General features: G+C 35.5%; 1 long non-coding RNA gene across 1 annotated transcript; it reads right to left on the bottom strand.

The window, feature by feature from the left end:
- Positions 1 to 12340: 12340 nt before the first annotated feature.
- Positions 12341 to 12758, bottom strand: LOC116405826. Its single transcript, XR_004218921.1, has 3 exons — positions 12728 to 12758; positions 12563 to 12635; positions 12341 to 12377 (listed from the first exon to the last, which is right to left on the bottom strand). It is a non-coding gene; the product is annotated as an uncharacterized LOC116405826 (long non-coding RNA).
- Between the last annotated feature and the right edge of the window lie 7341 nt (positions 12759 to 20099).

The following is a 20099-nucleotide window of genomic DNA, read 5'->3' as shown; positions in this document are numbered from 1 at the left end:
TTTACTCCATTTATTCATTTGATTTTCAGAATATTTGTACAAGTTATATTTTATTTCTTCCTTATTAAACATAATTGACTTTCTTTTTTGAACTTGGCCTACAAGGCTGAGATACTTAAGGGCATACATGATATGTCACGTTTCTACTTTTAAGGACATCAATGATTAATCAACCATAATTAGGAAGAGCTTTAGAACTTAAAATCCTGAACTCAAATAAACATATATCCTTCTACAAAGTTGATGAAAAACGTCTTGTTATTCATACCTAAAATTTTCAACTTCAGATTCCAACGGATGAACTCTACAGCCCTCTGGAAGTCCACATTGTTCAGAACCACCTGTATTCTGACCTTTCTTGCTTTCTACCGCCAAAACGCAACTCTCCGTTACTCAAATTAAATAAAAAACCACAACTTAGAAAATAGACTCAAAATGAAAACTTTTAAGACTAATTTCACTCAAAACACTCGAGTGGATTGTGAGAAACTTAATACTAAATTTGGCCTATTTATAGAGTTCATTGCATGAGTACAAGTTGACACCTCATCCTTGCTTAAATTCACCTTAAACCTTCTTAAGGAACCTCCTACTTACTTTACACCTTAAAATGCATGCTAACAAGGTTTTACACCTCACTAAAACCTTAAACCGCTTGCCCTTATCATGCCACATAGTTGTCCAAAACGCATAGTTAACTTCCAAGGTCATCTCACCTAGTTTCTCGCCCAAACTACATAACCCAACTTAGAAAAGTTATAACTTAAAATCCACAACTCTTTTGACAAAACTTTCTTCTACAAAGTTTCTCTAAATGTGTTTTCTTCCCTAAAAAATTTTTCCTGAAATTTTGAGGGAAGAAAACACCAAACGATGCGTTCTGTAGCGTTCTAAGAGTGTAGCTTGCTCAGATTCACTCGCAAACTGACCCTCTTGCCTTCTTTTGTCCAAACGTCAACTTTCTCATATCCAAAACGCCCAGCAACCTTCTTCAATAAACTAGACTCAAATTATGAATTTTCAAGTCTAGATTGAGTGTAATTTTCCGAGTTGTGAGAAACTCCTTTCTGAAGTTAGCTAAAACACCTAACCTCTTTAATCCTTCTTTCTTGCCAACCTTAAACACTCAAAACCCTTTCTAACCTCTAAAACCATTTTGCCAAGTCAACCCAATACGCCTAAAAAGTACTATTCTTTGATATTGAACCAAAAACTTTCCTTCTTTCAAACCTCTTAAACTCTTTGAAAAAGACTACACTACCCAAAGTTTGGGTCTTACATAAAGAAAGAAGAAGATAGACCTGGTTGGATAGCCATAGGTCCAAGGTTTCTAGTCTTTTTACTAGTTTGGAAAAGCCAACTAATTCAGTTTAGTAGAGGTGTTAAACGGAGATTGCTTGAGTTGACGAATGAAAGAGAGCTCGTACCCGCAACTTTTCCTTGATTCTGCACTCTTGTGGGTAATAGGCTTTCCTTCCTTGTCGTAGGTTCCTTTTGTTGGGACTTTTTCCTTCCCTCCTTCTTACTTGTTCATCATACCATAGTAATAAGAATTTCTTAGAAATAAGCTACTTTCTCTCCTTAAACTACTGATCAATTAGAACCTCGCGTCTGCACGCACCTTGTTTTTAGGACTTTAGGAAATGGAAGAATGTCAAATCGAATAATTTGACTTTATGTACACTAAGACAAGTGAATGGGTGTCTGTCTTTTAGCTTTTCTTGATATACATGAATATAGGACAACCATAGAGTATATGAGATTAGGGGAAGATTCTTGAGACCTCAACCTTTGCCGCGACTATCAATATTCTTTGAACCTCTTTTCCTTGCCTTTGTCTCGTTAGTTTGGGAATCAAGAAGAAGCTAAGCAAGGCATGAAGAAATTATTAACCATTCTAGATGTCATTCAGGTTGGATGCCAAATACGAGAAAACCTTTCTGAAGAGTATGAATGTGAAATTCTCATAAGCAATGAGATAGCCACTAGCTTAACCACCATGAGCCACACCCCGTGGGTCGATCGTACCCCTTCAGTTCTTTTTCAACCTCAAAAAATTGAGTGAAGCATCAAAATGAAATTCTTTCACTTCGTTTTCATCTATTTTCTAGAGAGCTTTACAAATAAGGTCTTCAACGCAGAACCTAATTACAAACTGGTACAATTGTCTTTCTGTAAGAAGGTATCATGTCCATTTATCACAAGAGATCGACTTAGAAGTTCAAATGCACTTAAATAATGAGAAGGATCATTATGGGTAGTGCCAAGAGGCACAATTCAATATGCGTGAGAAGCGCATTTAAGAAAAAAGGTTTGAGGAGGAGGGGAGATCCAGATACTCGTTGGAGACTCCAACCAGCATGATTAGTTGTCTTCCTGCTCTCAAAAGTCTACCTGGAAATAAAAGGAAGTTTCAGAAACTTTAGGATGAAAGGCATAGGAAGGCATAGGAGCGAGGGAGTCAAAACCTTGCATTTCTGAATTTGAGCTAATACCTACGGTATTTCGACTATTATTTCTCCTTTTAAGCCACTTATCTAATAACCTCACGAATGAAAGAGTGATCCATCCTTAGCAAGAAGAGCTGAAACTGGGAATGAATAAAAGGAAATAAGAAGGAATGAGGCTTCCTGCTCCAAAAGAAGACGGTAAAGCTTTTGGTCTCGCCTTTTCTCCTCTGCCTTTCTTTTGCACTCCTTTCAAAGTCACTGATTATTATACATAATCAATTCTATTTCCCTTTCATGGGATAGATGATGGAATTTCCGCAAATTCGATTAGGATGAAGAAGCCCACGTAGCAGTTGTGAGTTTTTCACGGACTGACTCGTACATTATCGTTCTCAGCACCTCAATAGAGGGTTCCACTTCTTATGGAAAAAGTTCAAGACCTAGGCTTGATCTTTGTAAATGAGAATATATAGAAAGATAAAAATCTAAGATAGAAGAGTTGGGCACAAAAAAATATATAGAAGATTTTCGCTTGATTGTAGGCAATATCCCAAAAATACCCTATCTTATGGAGCCTTTGTTTTTGTTCAATGGATAAACAAGTCTAGAGGATGAGTAGGAGGTACGAAGAATATTGCAAAGATTTTTGGTTCATTTTGCAAAGGAAGAATATTGACAAAGATCATTGATAAGAAACTTTCTAGAATTCTTTTTCTTCATATGGACCCCGTCCAGAGGACTTGTTTATCCATTAAAAGAGTCATGTTTCCTTTAAAAAGAAGTTTCTGATGTAGGCTTTTTATTTTTTGACGTTAGGAGGTTATATTCCAATAATATCCATCCAGATTCCACTAAAGTTGCATACGTTAGGAGTATTAAAACTTGGCTATCCATTAGGGAATTTGAGAGTTATTTCACTAAAGTCCTAATCCTTTATAAAACAATTTTTCACGACAAAAAAAAAGTGAAAGATAAAAAAAAAATCAGAACTATGTTGTATTACAAAAATATACAAGTTATTTGGTTATACATTACAATTTCTTTAATTATTTTTGGATTCAATATTTTTGGAGTTTGATTCAGTAAAAAGTTGGACAGTGTATAAAATTTCGTAAAAGAAACTTTTTTTATATTATTATTTTATTATTAATATTTTAAAGAAACTAAATACACTATAAGAAATAATATTTATACAAACTCAGAACCACATATATGCATAATGCATATTACAACTCATCTAAACGTGCAGCACTTAAAAAATTCATCAACAATTGTAGTCATGATTCAAGAATCTAAGGACACCTTGAACTCGGCTTTTATAAAATCATTGTGGAGTTCTAAGGATATTGGCTGGGATTATGTGGCTTCTGTTGGATCTTCTGGGGGAATTCTTACCATGTGGGACAGCAGTAAAATATCTGTAACAGAGGTCATTAAAAGACGCCTCTCTTTGTCAATCAAATGCCTCACTTTGTGCAAAAAGGTTTGTTGGATCACAAATGTCTATGGCCCTTGTGGTTGCAGAGAAAGGAAATTGGTTTGGCCCGAATTGTCTTCCTTGGCTGATTGTTCGGTCGTGGCCTGGTGCATAGGTGGGGATTTTAATATCACTCGTTGGGCCCGGGAAAGATTTCCTTTTGGCAGAAGTACTAGAGGAATGTCATTATTCAATAAGTTTATTGACATGGTTTCTCTCATGGAAATTCCATTGCAAAATGGAAGGTTCACTTGGTCTAGAGACGGTAATTCTCGTTGAAGATCATTATTAGACAGATTCTTCATAAATCAGACGTGGGATGTTTGTTTTGAAAATTCTCGGGTTTCTCGAAAAGCACGCATCTTCTCGGATCACTTTCCTTTATTCTTGGAGGCTAGTTCTTTTCTTTGGGGTCCCTCTCCTTTTCGGTTTTGTAACAGCTGGTTGGTGTCCAGTGATTCTAATCAGATTATTGTTGAAATAGTGAGCAACTCTAACTTCCAGGGATGGGCTGGTTTCATTCTTCATGAGCAGTTGAGATCAGTTAAATTGGCAGTAAAAGCTTGGAATATTGCTGCGCAAGCTAAGGTAAAAAAAAAACAGAGAAATCCTTGATGTCAAAATTAGAAAAATATGATTCTGTGGCTGAGTTGATTGGATTAAATCAAGAAGAGTTGAATTCTAGAGCTGCTTTGCAAGCGGAATTACTTAGTATTTATCAAAACGAAGAGCGTAATTTTATTCAGAAGAGTAAACTCAATTGGCTTTCTTTGGGTGATGAGAATACGAGCTTCTTCCACCGCTTTCTAAATGCGAAAAAAAGAAGGAACCTCATAACTGAATTAAAAAATGATGATGGGGTTGTCTCGACTTCATTCCGCGACATTGAAAGGCTTGTGCTGGAATTTTTTGAGTCACTTTATACCAGAATTCCGGGGGACAGATTCATCCCTATTAACAGTAATTGGTCTTGTGTTTCCTCAATTCAGAATGAGGCTCTTGTTACCCAATTTTCAGTGGAGGAGATCTTTAAGGCATTAAAGGCACTTGGCAACAATAAAGCTCCGGGCCCGGATGGCTTCACAGTGAAGTTCCTAATCACCCAATGGTCTATTTTCAAGGATATCTTCAAATCACTAATGTATGATTTCCACAGAAATGGAAGATTAAATGCTTGCATCCAAGAAAACTTCATTTGTTTAGTGCAGAAAAAAGAGAATGTGACTCTAGTCAAGGATTTCCGTCCAATCAGCCTTACTACGTTAGCATACAAGGTTGTTGCAAAGGTTTTATCTGAACGTCTAAAACAAGTTATGGATGCAATTATAAGCCCCACTCAAAGCGCCTTTATTGAAGGTAGGCAAATTCTTAACCCAATATTAATTGCTAACGAGGCCGTGGAAGATTATAGGGCAAAACGGAAAAAATGAATGGATTTTAAAACTTGACTTGGAAAAAGCCTTTGATAGGGTGAATTGGAACTTTTTAGAAAAAAATTTATCTTTGAAAAAGTTTAGTTCAAAATGGATATCATGGATAATGGGCTGCCTAAAAAATCCAAAGTATTCAGTCTTCATCAATGGTAAGCCTAGAGGCCGGATAACAGCATCTAGAGGTATCCGCCGGGGACCCCCTCTCCCCCTTTTTATTCCTCCTAGTAAGTGAGGTTTTAGGAGAAATCATAAACAAGCTTCATATTAACAGCCAGTTTGAAGGTTTCCTTGTTGGCAAAGACTTGATCCACCTCCCTTTGCTTCAATTTGTCGATGATACTCTTCTCTTTTTATTCCAGCTTCCGATTATATATTTAGGTCTCCCTTTGAGAGGCTACCCTCGACAAAAGTCTTTTTGGCAACCAGTCATTGATCGAATTCACAAGAAACTTGAAAGGTGGAAAAGATATAACATCTCTAGAGGCGGAAGACAAACCTTATGCAACTCAGTTCTGGTTAGCCTTCCTACATACTACCTACTTTATTTTCTGTACCTGAAAATGTGGCTGCCTCTTTGTTAAAGTGAGTTTTCGGAGTGAAGGAAAAGGTCTGCAATACTCCTTGAAAGACAGGGGAAGCAGAAGATTGGTGTTCTATATTTGGTTTGCTTATTAGTATTTTGTTGTTCGGAATTTTGGATTAGGAGGTTTTCTTTGTTTGATGTTTGTGAATTATATGTAACGTGACTCATTTTCTGAGGTTCACGGTTTGCTTATGTTGTAAGTTGTGTTTGAATTGTCAATATAATAGAAACACTACATCAGTGTTCTATCATGATGTCATCCTTGGAATGCAATGGCTGCACACGTTGGGGTAACTGAAGTGGATTGGCGGAAACTCACTTTAACTTTCATACAAAATGAAAAGAATGTTGTTATAAGGGGTGACCCGAGTTTGACAAAGACTAGAGTGAGTCTGTAACACATGATGGAGACATGGACACCATCTGATTACGGTTTCTTGACAAAATGTCGAGCTATGGAGGGAGGAATGACATTTACCGAACTATATGGAATTGATGATGTTCCTACATTTCAAGAGTTACTACCAGCAGACAATTTTGGCTATCCTAAAAATCCAGCAACAAAGAAGTGGGAAGTGCTTGTTAGTTGGAAAGGAATACCACCTCATGAGGCTACATGGGAGAATTGTGATGATTTTACACAAAAGCTTCCTCATTTCCCACCTTGAGAACAAGGTGTCTTTGGAGAGGGAGAGTAATGATAGACCACCAATTGCAATACAATATAGCAGAAGAAAGACAAGTGGAATTGCACGTGCACAGGTGATGGAATTGGAGGAAGTGGAAACCACCTTAGTGGGGACAACAGTTAGTTACAGGGGGAGGTTAAAAGGGAGAGATGGAAGGAAAGATGGGGGTTGGTTAATCAGTTTCTGGAAGTGGAGGGGCTGTATTTTCTGGAGAGCAGAATTACAGAAGTTGTTCAGTTACTTTAATCTTAGAAAGTGTTTTCCATTATCGTAAACTACTTTTGATGTTTGAATGTTTTATTTTGTACTTGGTTATTGTCTGTAATAGTACTTATTTGTTCTGTGTTTTCAAGACTGGTTTGAGTATTGTATTCTGTAATAGTTTGGTTGCTTAATGAACAAATAAGAACCATTACTTGGTGTTCTATCAGCTTCTCAATCAAGCATTCACATCTCAATAAGGTATCATACATGCAATCAAACAATCACAACATACATACCATTTACTCAAAACGACCTAAAACATGCTCAAAACGTGTCTAAGTTTCACTTGAACTTTCAAAACGACCTAAAACAGCTTACGTGTAGGTTCGTAACTCATAACCTACGAAAAAAGTTCAAACATTGTGAAAAAAGCACTACAAGACCCAAAATGGCAACCAAGTGTGTAAGTGCAACAAACTTAATTCAAACCAACCTAAAACGTGCTCAAAACGTGTCTAGGTATTACTTGAGTTTTCAAAACGACCTAGCAAATCCTAAGTGTAAGTTCGTAACTCATAATCTACCAAAAAGGTTGAAAAAAGCATTTCAAGACCAAAAATGACAACCAAGTGCAACAAACTCAATCTAACCTAAAATGTATTCAAAACGTGTGTAAGTATCACTTGAATTTTCAAAACGACCAAGCAATGCTTAAGTGTAAGTTTGTAACTCACAACCTACCAAAATTTCATAAAGTATGAAAAAAGTACTTCAAGACCCAAAATGTCAATCAAATGTGTGTAAAACTTAGTTTCAAACCAAACCTAAAACGAGTTCAAAACGTGTCTAAGTTTCACTTGAACTTTCAAAAACGACCTAACAAATATTCAATACAAGTTCATAAGTCATAACCTAGCAAAAAGTTCAAAATTTTTGAAAAAGACACTCCAAAACCCAAAATGTCAAGTGTGTAAGTGCAACGAACTTAGTTCTATACAAACCTAACAAGTATTGAAAACACATATAAGTTTTCAAACACCCTAACAATGCTTAAGTGTAAGTTTATAATTCATAACTTACCAAAAATTTCAAAAAGTGTGAAAAAAAATCTTTCAAGACTCAAAATGGCAACCATGGCTGTATGTAAAACTAACTTAGTTTGTAACAACCTAAAAGGTGTTCAAAAAATGTTTAAGTATCACTCGAACTTTAAAAACGACCTAATAATGCTTTAGTGTTACTTCATAACTCATAACCTACCAACAGTTCAAAAAAATGTAGAAAAAGCACTCCAAAATTCAAAATGGCAACCAAGTGTGTAAGTGCCAACAAACTTAGTCTCAACTTTAAAATTAGTGCGAGTTGGGAAATGTATTAACTCAAGCATGATGTACAAACTTGAAACGACTTACATATTTATTCACCATCACATAAAAACAGTAATTAAATATATAGATAACATGTGTAAATAAAGGGAGAATCACCTTTCTAGCTTCAGAGTAAGACCAAACACCATCCTTCTACTTGTAAATCTGCTCGATTGTCTACTTTGTTCTACACTCGTCATTTCACCGTCTCAGGGCCATCCATTGAATTGGCCACCCAGCCTTGGCATACAAGAGTATGTCTCAGCCTGTTTAACAAATACCACTAAAACTAAGAAAGACGAAGAAAAAAGTTTTCAAAAAATTACCTAACTTTTAGGTCTTCATGTGACCTTTAAGTACTTCTGTCTTCTCCTTCAACTCTTTGACAGATTGCTGAAATTATGTGTTTCTGCAATGTTTAAGTACTTACTCCTGAATTTTTTGAACAATAATGTTATCGCTTCTCTCCCACGTTTCACGAAGGCCCTCAGCCATCTGCCAATTCCAATATATGAAAATTGTTTTACATATTATATTAAACATTGAAAATTCTTTTACGTATTATTTTTTTTTTTTACGTATTCCTATTGAAGAATCTCATTTGAGCATTTTGTGGTCAATTTGACTTGACAGAAACAACAGAACTTTCAATTAGAAGGAAGCAAGATGCCCAGTTTTTTTGAACAACTGTTTTTTTTTTTTTTTTTTTTGCTTCAAGTTGCTGTAAGTTGGAGATGTTTTCCATAACTACTTCGGCTTTGGAACCCTCTCTCTACTCCTTAATGTAATTTTAAGAAATAGATAAAATCCAAGTTAAACTAGATAAGTGGAAAAGATATCTCTTTTTTTTCTCTCTCCCTCTTTACCGGCTGCCATGCTGGGTGAAGAACTCTAAGCACCTACTAGGCGGGAATGGGTTTTGCTTAGGCAAGAAAAGCGGAGAGGATCCCCACGAAAACTCTGAAACCGGGGGATCTCGGCGCGTATTTTACTTGACCTACGCGGCTGGCTTGGCTCCCTCTTTTTTTCTCTCTCCCTCTCTACCAGCTGCCATGCTGGGTGAAGAACTCTAAGCATCTACTAGGCAGGATCAGGTTTTGCTTAGGCAAGAAAAGCGGAGAGGATCCCCACGAAAACTCTGAAACCGGGGGATCTCGGCGCGTATTTTACTTGACCTAAGCGGCCGGCTTGGCTCCCTCTTTTTTTCTCTCTCCCACTCTAAAGACTACCACGCTGGGTGAAGAACTCTAAGCACCTACTAGGCGGGAATGGGTTTTGCTTAGGCAAGAAAAGCGGAGAGGATCCCCACAAAAACTCTGAAACCAGGGGATCTCGGCGCGCATTTTACTTGACCTACGCGGCTGGCTTGGCTCCCTCTTTTTTTTCTCTCTCCCTCTCTACCAGCTGCCATGCTGGGTGAAGAACTCTAAGCATCTACTAGGCAGGATCAGGTTTTGCTTAGGCAAGAAAAGCGGAGAGGATCCCCACGAAAACTCTGAAACCGGGGATCTCGGCGCGTATTTTACTTGACCTAAGCGGCCGGCTTGGCTCCCTCTTTTTTTCTCTCTCCCACTCTAAAGACTACCACGCTGGGTGAAGAACTCTAAGCACCTACTAGGCGGGAATGGGTTTTGCTTAGGCAAGAAAAGCGGAGAGGATCCCCACAAAAACTCTGAAACCGGGGGATCTCGGCGCGTATTTTACTTGACCTAAGCGGCTGGCTTGGCTCCCTCTTTTTTTTCTCTCTCCCTCTCTACCAGCTGCCATGCTGGGTGAAGAACTCTAAGCATCTACTAGGCAGGATCAGGTTTTGCTTAGGCAAGAAAAGCGGAGAGGATCCCCACGAAAACTCTGAAACCGGGGGATCTCGGCGCGTATTTTACTTGACCTAAGCGGCCGGCTTGGCTCCCTCTTTTTTTCTCTCTCCCTCTCTAAAGACTACCACGCTTGGTGAAGAACTCTAAGCACCTACTAGGCGCGGAATGGTTTTGCTTAGGCAAGAAAAGCGGAGAGGATCCCCACGAAAACTCTTGAAACCGGGGGATCTCGGCGCGTATTTTACTTGACCTAACGCGGCTGGCTTGGCTCCCTCTTTTTTTTCTCTCTCCCTCTCTTACAGTTGCCATGCTGGGTGAAGAACTCTAAGCATCTACTAGGCAGGATCAGGTTTTGCTTAGGCAAGAAAAGCGGAGAGGATCCCCACGAAAACTCTGAAACCGGGGGATCTCGGCGCGTATTTTACTTGACCTAAGCGGCCGGCTTGGCTCCCTCTTTTTTTCTCTCTCCCCTCTCTAAAGACTACCACGCTGGGTGAAGAACTCTAAGCACCTACTAGGCGGGATCGGGATTTTCTTAGGCAAGAAAAGCGAAGAGGATCCCCATGAAAACTCTGAAACCGGGGGATCTCGTGCGCGCATTTTACATGACCTAAGCGGCTGGCTTGGCTCACTTCTTTTTTTGCTCTCTCCCTCTCTACAAGCTGCCATGTTGGGTGAAGAACTCTAAGGACCTACTAGGTGGGGTCAGGTTTTGCTTAGGCAAGAAAAGCGGAGAGGATCCCCACGAAAACTCTGAAACCGGGGGATCTCGGCGCGCATTTTACTTGACCTAAGCGGCTGGCTTGGGTCCCTATTTTTTTTTCTCTCTCCCTCTCTACCGGCTGCCATGCTGGGGAACTCTAGTGACCCACTAGGCGGGGGTCGGGTTTTGCAACCCTTAGCAGCTTGGTCGTATTGTTTTGTTTTTATCGGCTGTTATGTTGGGTGAAGAACTCTAAGAACTTGCCGACTTTGCTTTCTACCTGACCTAACAATCATATTTTGCTTTCAAAAAATCTTATACAAATGTGTATGACCAAAAGAGGGATTTAAAATTAATATAAAAAAGGCATTAGAATATGGCAAAAAAAGGGGATTAAAATTGAGATAAAAAAGACAACCGCACATATTATTATGTACATAATTCACAATATTCAGAAAATGAACCAAGTGTTCTACTCATTTCTAAGCTATCAATATATGCATTTTCAACATATGTAACATATTCAAATAAAAAATACAATCACAAATTCGAGCTCCATTCTCATGCGTTAGGCATACATGCTTTTTTATGCTAAAAAGCGAAGTAGACATGGTACTTATCTCTAAGCATAGAGCATTGCAAAAGTTTCTAAATTTTGACATTTTTAGCAAAATTTGCAAAATGAAAATTTCCCAAAGGACATGGAATGTGCAAGGCTACAACCCCACCCCCCACTTAAAAATTTGCATTGTCCTCAAAGCATTTTAAGCAAGATTCTACGGATGGAAAAAAAAAGAAAAAGGAGAACAGAAGACCTCCCCTTGTAACCTAGTTTCTTCATGGAAGCTTGCTTGCAAAGATCCCAAGTTTGGTTATATTTCATTTTTCACTTTATTCCTACAAAAAGAAAACAAGAATTTCCATCGAATTTTATTAAAAAGGTTAAACTAAAAAATTTTAGAAAAATGTGCAGAATTGTTTAAGCTCGGTTGCATTTTCTAAGCACCACTTGAATTATTAAAACGACCTAACAAATATTCAATACAAGTTCGTAATTCATAACCTACCAAAAAGTTCAAAAAGATTGTTGTAGGTGTTCCACCAAACCTTTTGTAAATTACATACATCAATAAACTTACTTCTTATAGGGGGGGAAGAAACTATGTTTTAGGGACAGATGGCTCTAAAGCACACAAACACTCTCCATCTCACTCTCTATCTACCCTGTATCTAATTTAATCCAGCATTCATTTGGGGCATTGTAGGTTCATATTAAAAAATAGTCATTCATGTCGTGATGCAAAGGCCCTTTTTATGTATCTAGAACTAAAATCACGAAAATCATCGTGGACATGCAGCACAACAAACTGAATATCCATGGGAAGCCTTGGCTAACAAAATGGTTGACAATAATTACTCAGACAAGAGAGAATGACTATAATTAATTAACAGAAGTACAAATCAATATAGGTGCACAACCACCAAGCCCCCAACAAAAGGAACAATAAACTTCAATAACAAAAGAAAGGTAGTATCAGGACTATCCTTACCTTGTTATCGAAGAAGATACCTTGGCTCTGGAAAGCCCGATGCTCTGCCTTACAACATTCAATTACCCAGTACTGTAGTGTTTCTTCAAAGTTTGGGAATCTACCTAAAACATAAAAATATATATTACAACTTGAAAACCTCCATGTCAGAAACTTTACTTTAATTATCAAACCAGATGCTATGCAAGAATTAGTTAGCAGAAACACAACATAAATAGTAATGATATTCTTTGGGGAGGGGATAAAAGCATCTTTCATCTTAGAAATAAGCTTAGCAGTTAGCACTAACCTTTATATAAGAAGTTAACACCGGTTTGATTACTTCATAAACTTCAGCTACGAAATCTGGTAAAGAGAAAGACCTAATCCATAATGTTAAAGAGGAAAAGATCAAGTCAGATTCCTTTATTCAAACAGGTTAGTATCACATCTCCAAAGGAAAAAACTTACGGACCTCTACGACGAATTTCCTTGAATGATGTAGCCGCACCTTGTTCTTGAAACACAGTTTCATTTATGCTGTGAAAAATAAGATTGATAAATACAACTTTCGACTACAATTAGCCACATAAACATAAAGTTGTGACAGGAAAACAAAAGCTAACAGATAATTAACTATACAGTTCGTAGGCAAAATACCAAATAGCCCATAATCAAGATCACAACTGAAGCAAACAATAATGTGTAGTTTATCATTTCCAACCAAATAATTCAATAACAAATAAGGTCAAATGGCCAAATAATATGTCCTTTCACATAAATATTTACTCCTGAATTTTTTGAAGGATAATGTTATCGCTTCTCTCCCACGTTTCACAAAAATTCTTTTACATATTATATTTTTGTTACATATTCCTATTGAAGAATCTCATTTGAGCATTTTGTGGTCAATTTGACTTGAAAGAAACGGCAGAACTTTCAATAAGAAAGAAGCAAGATGCCTAGTTTTTTTGAACTGTTGTTTTTCTCTTCTTTTTTTTTTTCTTTAACTTGCTGTAAATTGGAGATGTTTTCCATAACTACTTTGGCTTATGTAATTTATCTTCTCCCTAAATGCAACCATAAATCAAACAAACTAGATGAATAAATTTACACCACAAAAATCCATCCTATGAAGACTAGAGCGGAGAAAGATGGGATAAGGATAAAGCATAGGAAAAGCAAATACCCGATGGGAAGTAAACTGATAAAAAATACTTTGTGTTGAGAGTAATATATCCCAAACCAATTTTCTGCCAGCCATTAAGATTTACCCACTGCAACTCTACACACAAATATTTTTCTTATAAACAATAATTAACACAATCTAATTGGTATCTTATGGATATAAAAGACAGCATGGATCCATATTGGAAGGATTTCAAATTAGTCTACAAACAAAGAATTTGGAAGGATTTGTGATCAACTAAGGAGCTCTCGACTTTCTCCGCTGGAATTTACCTTCCTTGGGTACTTATCGACCAGAGACTGGAAGTAGTTGTGCTCTTCGTCCATAGTAGTCATCCAACCAGCAAGGGAAAGACCACGACGCGCAGTGGAATAGGAAAAAGAGCGTTGAGCACAGCTTTCGTGTCACCAGCAATCGTTTTTCCTTTATTGGTAGACCGAAAAGGCTTTGTCAAGCAGGCAGGCATGATTGTCACTTGATCGACAGTTGAGAAATCTGGCGTTGTTAGGGCGATTTTGAGGAAGACGTTAGAGAAGAAGTAGGGGAAGAAATTTGAAACGTGAGTGAGAGAGAAGGGGAGATGAGGGATTAAAATATATTTGAATTATTTGTGATAAAACCCATTTAAAACCCAAAAAAATTTCTTTATAACTAAAACAAATATTTTGTTTTTAAAATTTAGACTAAAAAAATCAAATTTTACGAGATAAAATTTTTCAGTAACGATAAAGCAAAAAAATATATATTTTGTTTTTCAAATAATTATAATCCAAAATTTTCAAGAAATGTGAAATTTCATTTAATAAGATAAAAAAAATTGTGAACATTAGTTTCCAACTTTGGCAATGGATGAAAGTATTAGAAATTGAAAATAATTGTTAGACATGCATGTTAGCCGTCACCACAAACCAATCCAATTTTTCATTCAAAAAATGTTGAATTTATAATTAATGGTTCTCGAAACATTCATACAATTTTTTTTTTTAATTTAACTTACTTAATTTGAGTTTTCTTACGATGTTCATGTCGATATTATACGAAAAATTGTCTTAAATGATTAAAATTGCTTTCTGAAGATATTTCACAAATATAACAAAGTTTTAGTGATAGAACATGTACTAGTGGTCTATCAATTATCCTCTATGGTTTTAGTTTAGTGGTTATTTATCAAGCTCTTAATAAATTAAATAGTGATTTAACAAATATAATGTAAAAGAATATTCCAAGAATAACCTTGGAGTAATCACTTGAATTTTCAAAACGATACTAACAATGCTAAACTATAAGCTCATAACTTCTAATACCTATCAAAAAAGTACAGATAACACAAAAAATCTATTTAAATCTTAAAAAATGAAATATGAGAAAAAAATGAAAAGAGAAGAAATAAATTTTAAAGTATATGTAAATTTTAGATATTAAGTAAAAAAGAGAATATGTAAGTTGAATTTTAATCGGTAAGAATATGGATGTCTAGAAACAAATTTTTAATTTTTTAAAAGTTGATTTATAATCATTTGATTTCTTTAAATTCAACAACATAAACATAAAATGATTTGATTTTGAATTTATCAAACCTTACAAATATTTTTCAAATTTCAAATCAAGAGATACTAAGTTTGTTGACCTTACCCACTTGATTGCCATTTTGGGACTTGTTTAAGACTAAGTTTGTTTCACTTGCATACTTGGTTGTCATTTTAGGTCTCAAAGTGCATTTTTCACGCATTTTGAACTTTTTTTTTAATGGGCTTTATAAAAATAATTCAAATGGAATTGGCAGATGGCTGAGGGCCTTCGTGAAACGTGGGAGAGAAGCGATAAGAATATGGATGTCTTAATGGTCATAGAAATTTATTATGCTTGGTTTTTGCTTGAAAAGTTTTCTATTATTTACTTTATTGAACACCCACGAGCACCCGTACATCTGGATTTGTAAGAATATGTATCATTATAAGGTTTCCATCCATCTTTCTTATGCCATCGATGAAGTTTTCGCTTAGATCTTTATCTTAGTTCGGCCTCTTTAAAATATATGTTACTCCATACAAGGAAGATCGAAAGTTGTGATTACCAAGTGTAGATTTGTATTGTATAGTTGCCTTAGTTATTTTTTTAATTATTTTTTTAGACGTTATTTTCATTTATAATTAGTTCTCTTTAGTTAGAATTTCTATTAAATTATACTTACCTATTATCAAATCCTTTTTCCGTAATAAGAGAAAATGGAGTTTTTCTCAAATAACAAAAAGTGATTATTTAAGATAGTATGCTAAAGGGAACACATCCAACTACCATGTTCAGAATATTACCTTTGCCGATTGAAATTCTTGGATTCTTGGTCAACTTTGAACGCAAATTTTTCTTAGTTGATTAATAAATATCAGGGTAAAAAGATCTTATATTGTAATATTGTTTTGCTTCACTTGCATCATACACTATTTTTTTACACTTATAATAAAAAGCCCATAGAAAGTAGAGAACTTGTGTAGAGAACTCTTCACTCTTGCCTGAAGCTACAATAGCCCGTAGAAAGTAGGAGAGTTAAGCTTGTTAGGTTAGAATGCGTTGGGTTCACTTGGGATCAAAACTTGCATCTGAACTTTTCACTCACAGTCGAAGCCACAATAGCTGGTAGAAAGTAGGAGAGTTAAGCCTATTAAGTCATAATGCATCGGGTTCCTTCAGGATCAAACTTTGGTAGGAAACTCTTCACTCTCGATCGAAGCCACAATAACACGTAAAAAGTAGGAAAGATAAGGTGGTTAGGTCGGAATGCATCGGGTTCCTTCCATATTAGTATTTGCGTAGGGAACTCTTCACTCTTGGCGAAAACAACAATTTTCTGTAGAAAGTAGGTGAGTTGAAGCGATTAGATCAGAATGCGATGGGTTCCTTCGGGATCAATACTTGCGTAGGGAACTTTTAACTCTTGGCGGAAGCAAAAATAGTCCGTAAAAAGTCGAAGAGTTAAGCAAATTAGGTTAGAATGCGTCGAGTTCCTTCGAGATTAAAATTTTCGTAGGGAACTCTTCACTCTTGGCCGAAGCAGAAAAGTTAAGCCAGTTGGGTCAGAATGCGCTTGGTTCTTTAATATATTACATGTTTGTACCTTTTCAATTCAATACTAGATACTTTTCACTTGTCAATGTGTTATTAGTAGTTTAATTTAGCGATAAGTTGTTGATAAGAAGTTTAGTTTATAATTCACGTCGCATTAGTTAGGCTATGCTCATCGCTTAGCCAACGTCAATCGCCAACTACTCGAGAGGGCAAGTAGCATGGATAAGGCTAATACGTGCAAGGGGGAGTTTCGCGACAAACTCCACCTTAGTGAGATAACTTCCATCATTTGTATACCGAGAGATGAACAAGTGTGGACATTAGGCACCGAGAGGTTGTTGTCCTTAATTGCGAAGCTCTATACGTTTTATAAGTGAAATCTTCTAGATATATCTCTCCTAAGCACACTTAATCATATGGATTCTGAGAGGTGACCATATGTGACGTTTAATGACTCTGAGAGGAGCACTTCTTAATTATAAGTTAGTTGAGCGAGATATATCCTATTAAAGTTGTCGTGTTACTTAATCGCATTATAACGCAAAGACATTCCTTTGCTCTTTCTTGCATACAAGTTAGTTCCCATTTCTATTTTGTCATCCATATTCCCTTTTATAGAATCTCTAAGCGTAGATATCTAGTGGTAGTTTGTTCTTGTATTTCTTTTATACCATTCGTTATTCTTTAATTCTTTTATACTGCCTAGATGATAAGTAATACCTAAAATTAATATCTTGAATCAATTCCTTATGTTCGACCCGGGATCACCCCGGTAAACCTACCATTTCACTTGCACTTGGACAAGTAGTAAGAAAACTTGTACTCAAGAGGACTTAGTTGCCACACGATATGAAGGTCTAGTGAGCAATTCACATGCAGTTAACATGCTTAGTGATATATCGCCTAGATTGAGTATAATTTTCATTCACCATTTACTAACACTAAGCCCTGATTGTTGAAGAGAAACAACACCTCAATAACCGGAGCGATCGACTTCTATCTTTAGTTATTCGATCTTGAACCTTAATTGCACCGAGAGATGGCCTGGGATGAAACAAATTTACATTTATTTTATTCAGTCTCGAGCATACATTGTCCTAAGATGCTACATTATGAAAGACTTTTGCCTTTAGTTATTCGATCTCAGGCCTTAATTGCACTGAAATGGCTCGGGATGAAAGAATTATGTCTTTATTTTATTTAATCTTGGGCATACATTACATTGAGATGCTCCGAAATGAAATTTTTTTGCCTTTAGTTATTCGATCTCGACCTTAATTGCATCGAGATGACCCGTTATTAATAAATCACAAAGAAGATATAAATCGCAAGGACGTCTATGGAATTTGTGAAAAAATAATCTCGCATCATGGACTTTTCTTATTTTGTTATACGAACCATAAATATTTTGGATTTTTCTACATTTATGTAAATTACTCTTAAATTAATCTAATTAATATTTAATTGGAAATCACTGCCACTTGGATATAGGAATACGGGAGCATCCCACATTCTCTAAATAACACCCACATATGGAAGTTATTATCTTAATTTAAATTAATGATCACAAATAGCAAAAAAGTTAAAACTATTTACAAAATATAGCAAAAAATTGAAACTATTTACAAAAAGACTCAAATGTGCTATAGAGAATTTAATTATTATGCTAATTAGTTTCAATTTAATTAGTATATTTGAAAATTCCACTTAAATTTGATTAACACTAAAATAATTAGTTAATATATATTAATAATTATTTAAATCATATTTAATTAATATTTCATTTAAATCACATTTAAATGAATATCTCTCACATAACCAATAGTTTGAATTTAATTAAATAGAATTAAACTAAATTATTAATTAATTCTTCAATTATTTAATTTCTAAATTAAATATTTTATATTTGATTTAATATAGATTTGAATCATACTCATATATGAATTTCTCTCATAACCTATTGTTTGAATTTGTATCATATACGTATTAAATTTTAATCTATAGTTTTATTATAAATTTAATTCATATTAAATTAATATTTGAACTCATTCAAATATTTATTATTTCATAAATTAATTTTAAATCATATACAAAATTAAATTTATATAATAAAGTTCAATTAAAAGATAAATTTTATATTATAATATATCACCATACATTATACTAATTTTCAAAGTAAATATGAACATTTCAAATTACAGTCAATATGTAATAACCTTAATACCCTTTACATACTAGGAAGGGACCTAATAAATTTACATTTCAAAGTGTTGGGAGCTAGCTACCATAGTTGAAATCAATTTATTTACTTTAGTTGTCGTATTATCCTTAAGAGCACCTCATGCCTCCACATCAATAATCATTTTATCTCATTGCAACAATCACCCATATAAATATTGAATCAACATATGGTTCTGTACCTAATGATGAAAAACTTGGCACTGAGCCAAGTATCTCCCCCAATAATCGTAAAGTGATTCATCCTTTCCTTGTGTGATGCCATAGATTTTCTTCCTCACACTAGTAGCATAAAAGGTTGAAAAGAACTTTTCCAAATATTGTCTCTACATCTACTCCCATGAAATAATGCTCCCTGGTGACAAGTAATAGAGCTAATCTTTCACTTCTTCGTGTTACGAGAAGGGAAAAGCTCTCATGTTCGTCTCCTCAAGGGTTATAATGTGAGGACTCATTCCATTGCAAACAATAGGGGGCTCGACTATCGAGAATATAACGACTGAACCCTAAGTGGAAGTCCATAAGTTCACTTTAGCAGTTAGCTAAATGAAAATCTACTTATAATATGGAGCAAGCACTAGAAGAAATTTGCTCTTTATTGTCAGTTTAGAACCGACATTAATGGCCTTTGGTGTCAGTTCGGAATTGACATCTATGCTAGCGTTATTAAAGGCCTTTAATGTCATTTTTGCTTTGATGTCAGTTTAAAAATGACATCAAATGCATCATTGATGGCCACTGATGTCGGTTTTAAATCAACATTTTTTATGGCGTAATTGTTGACCTTTACTGTTGGTTTTCCTTTAATGTCGTTTTTAAACCGACATCAAAGCCTTGTTTGTTTTTTTAATTTATTTATTTTAATTATTTTTCATGGTGTCGAAATCGACATTATTTGTTACGAATTACGACATGAAATGTTCGTCATCGAATATTAAAAAAATATAAAAAAATAATTGTGCATGATTGCTAGCTTCTACCACTCCATGGCAAACCTATATATTACTTCCATATTTCACCTACAAGGCAGAAGATCAACACCTACAAAACAAGCATACACTTCCACACATCCAATGGCAAACTAATACTATTTCTAGCTATAGAATTCAACATGTACAGAAACCTACAAAACCAAACACATACATTTTCCACACTTCCATGGCAAACCAATATTTCCATTTCACCTACAAGGAAGATCAACCCCTACAAAACCAGCATACACTTCCACACATCCAATGGCAAACTAATACTATTTCTAGCTATAGAATTCAACATGGTAAGAGGCCACAAAACCAGCACATACACTTCCACACTTCCATGGAAAACTACAAAAATACACTTTTCCACACTTTCATAA

The sequence above is a fragment of the Cucumis sativus genome, unplaced genomic scaffold, assembly GCF_000004075.3.
Source record: "Cucumis sativus cultivar 9930 unplaced genomic scaffold, Cucumber_9930_V3 scaffold31, whole genome shotgun sequence".
In the NCBI taxonomy this organism is placed as follows: Eukaryota; Viridiplantae; Streptophyta; class Magnoliopsida; order Cucurbitales; family Cucurbitaceae; genus Cucumis; species Cucumis sativus.
This window is presented reverse-complemented; position numbering and strand designations above follow the sequence as displayed.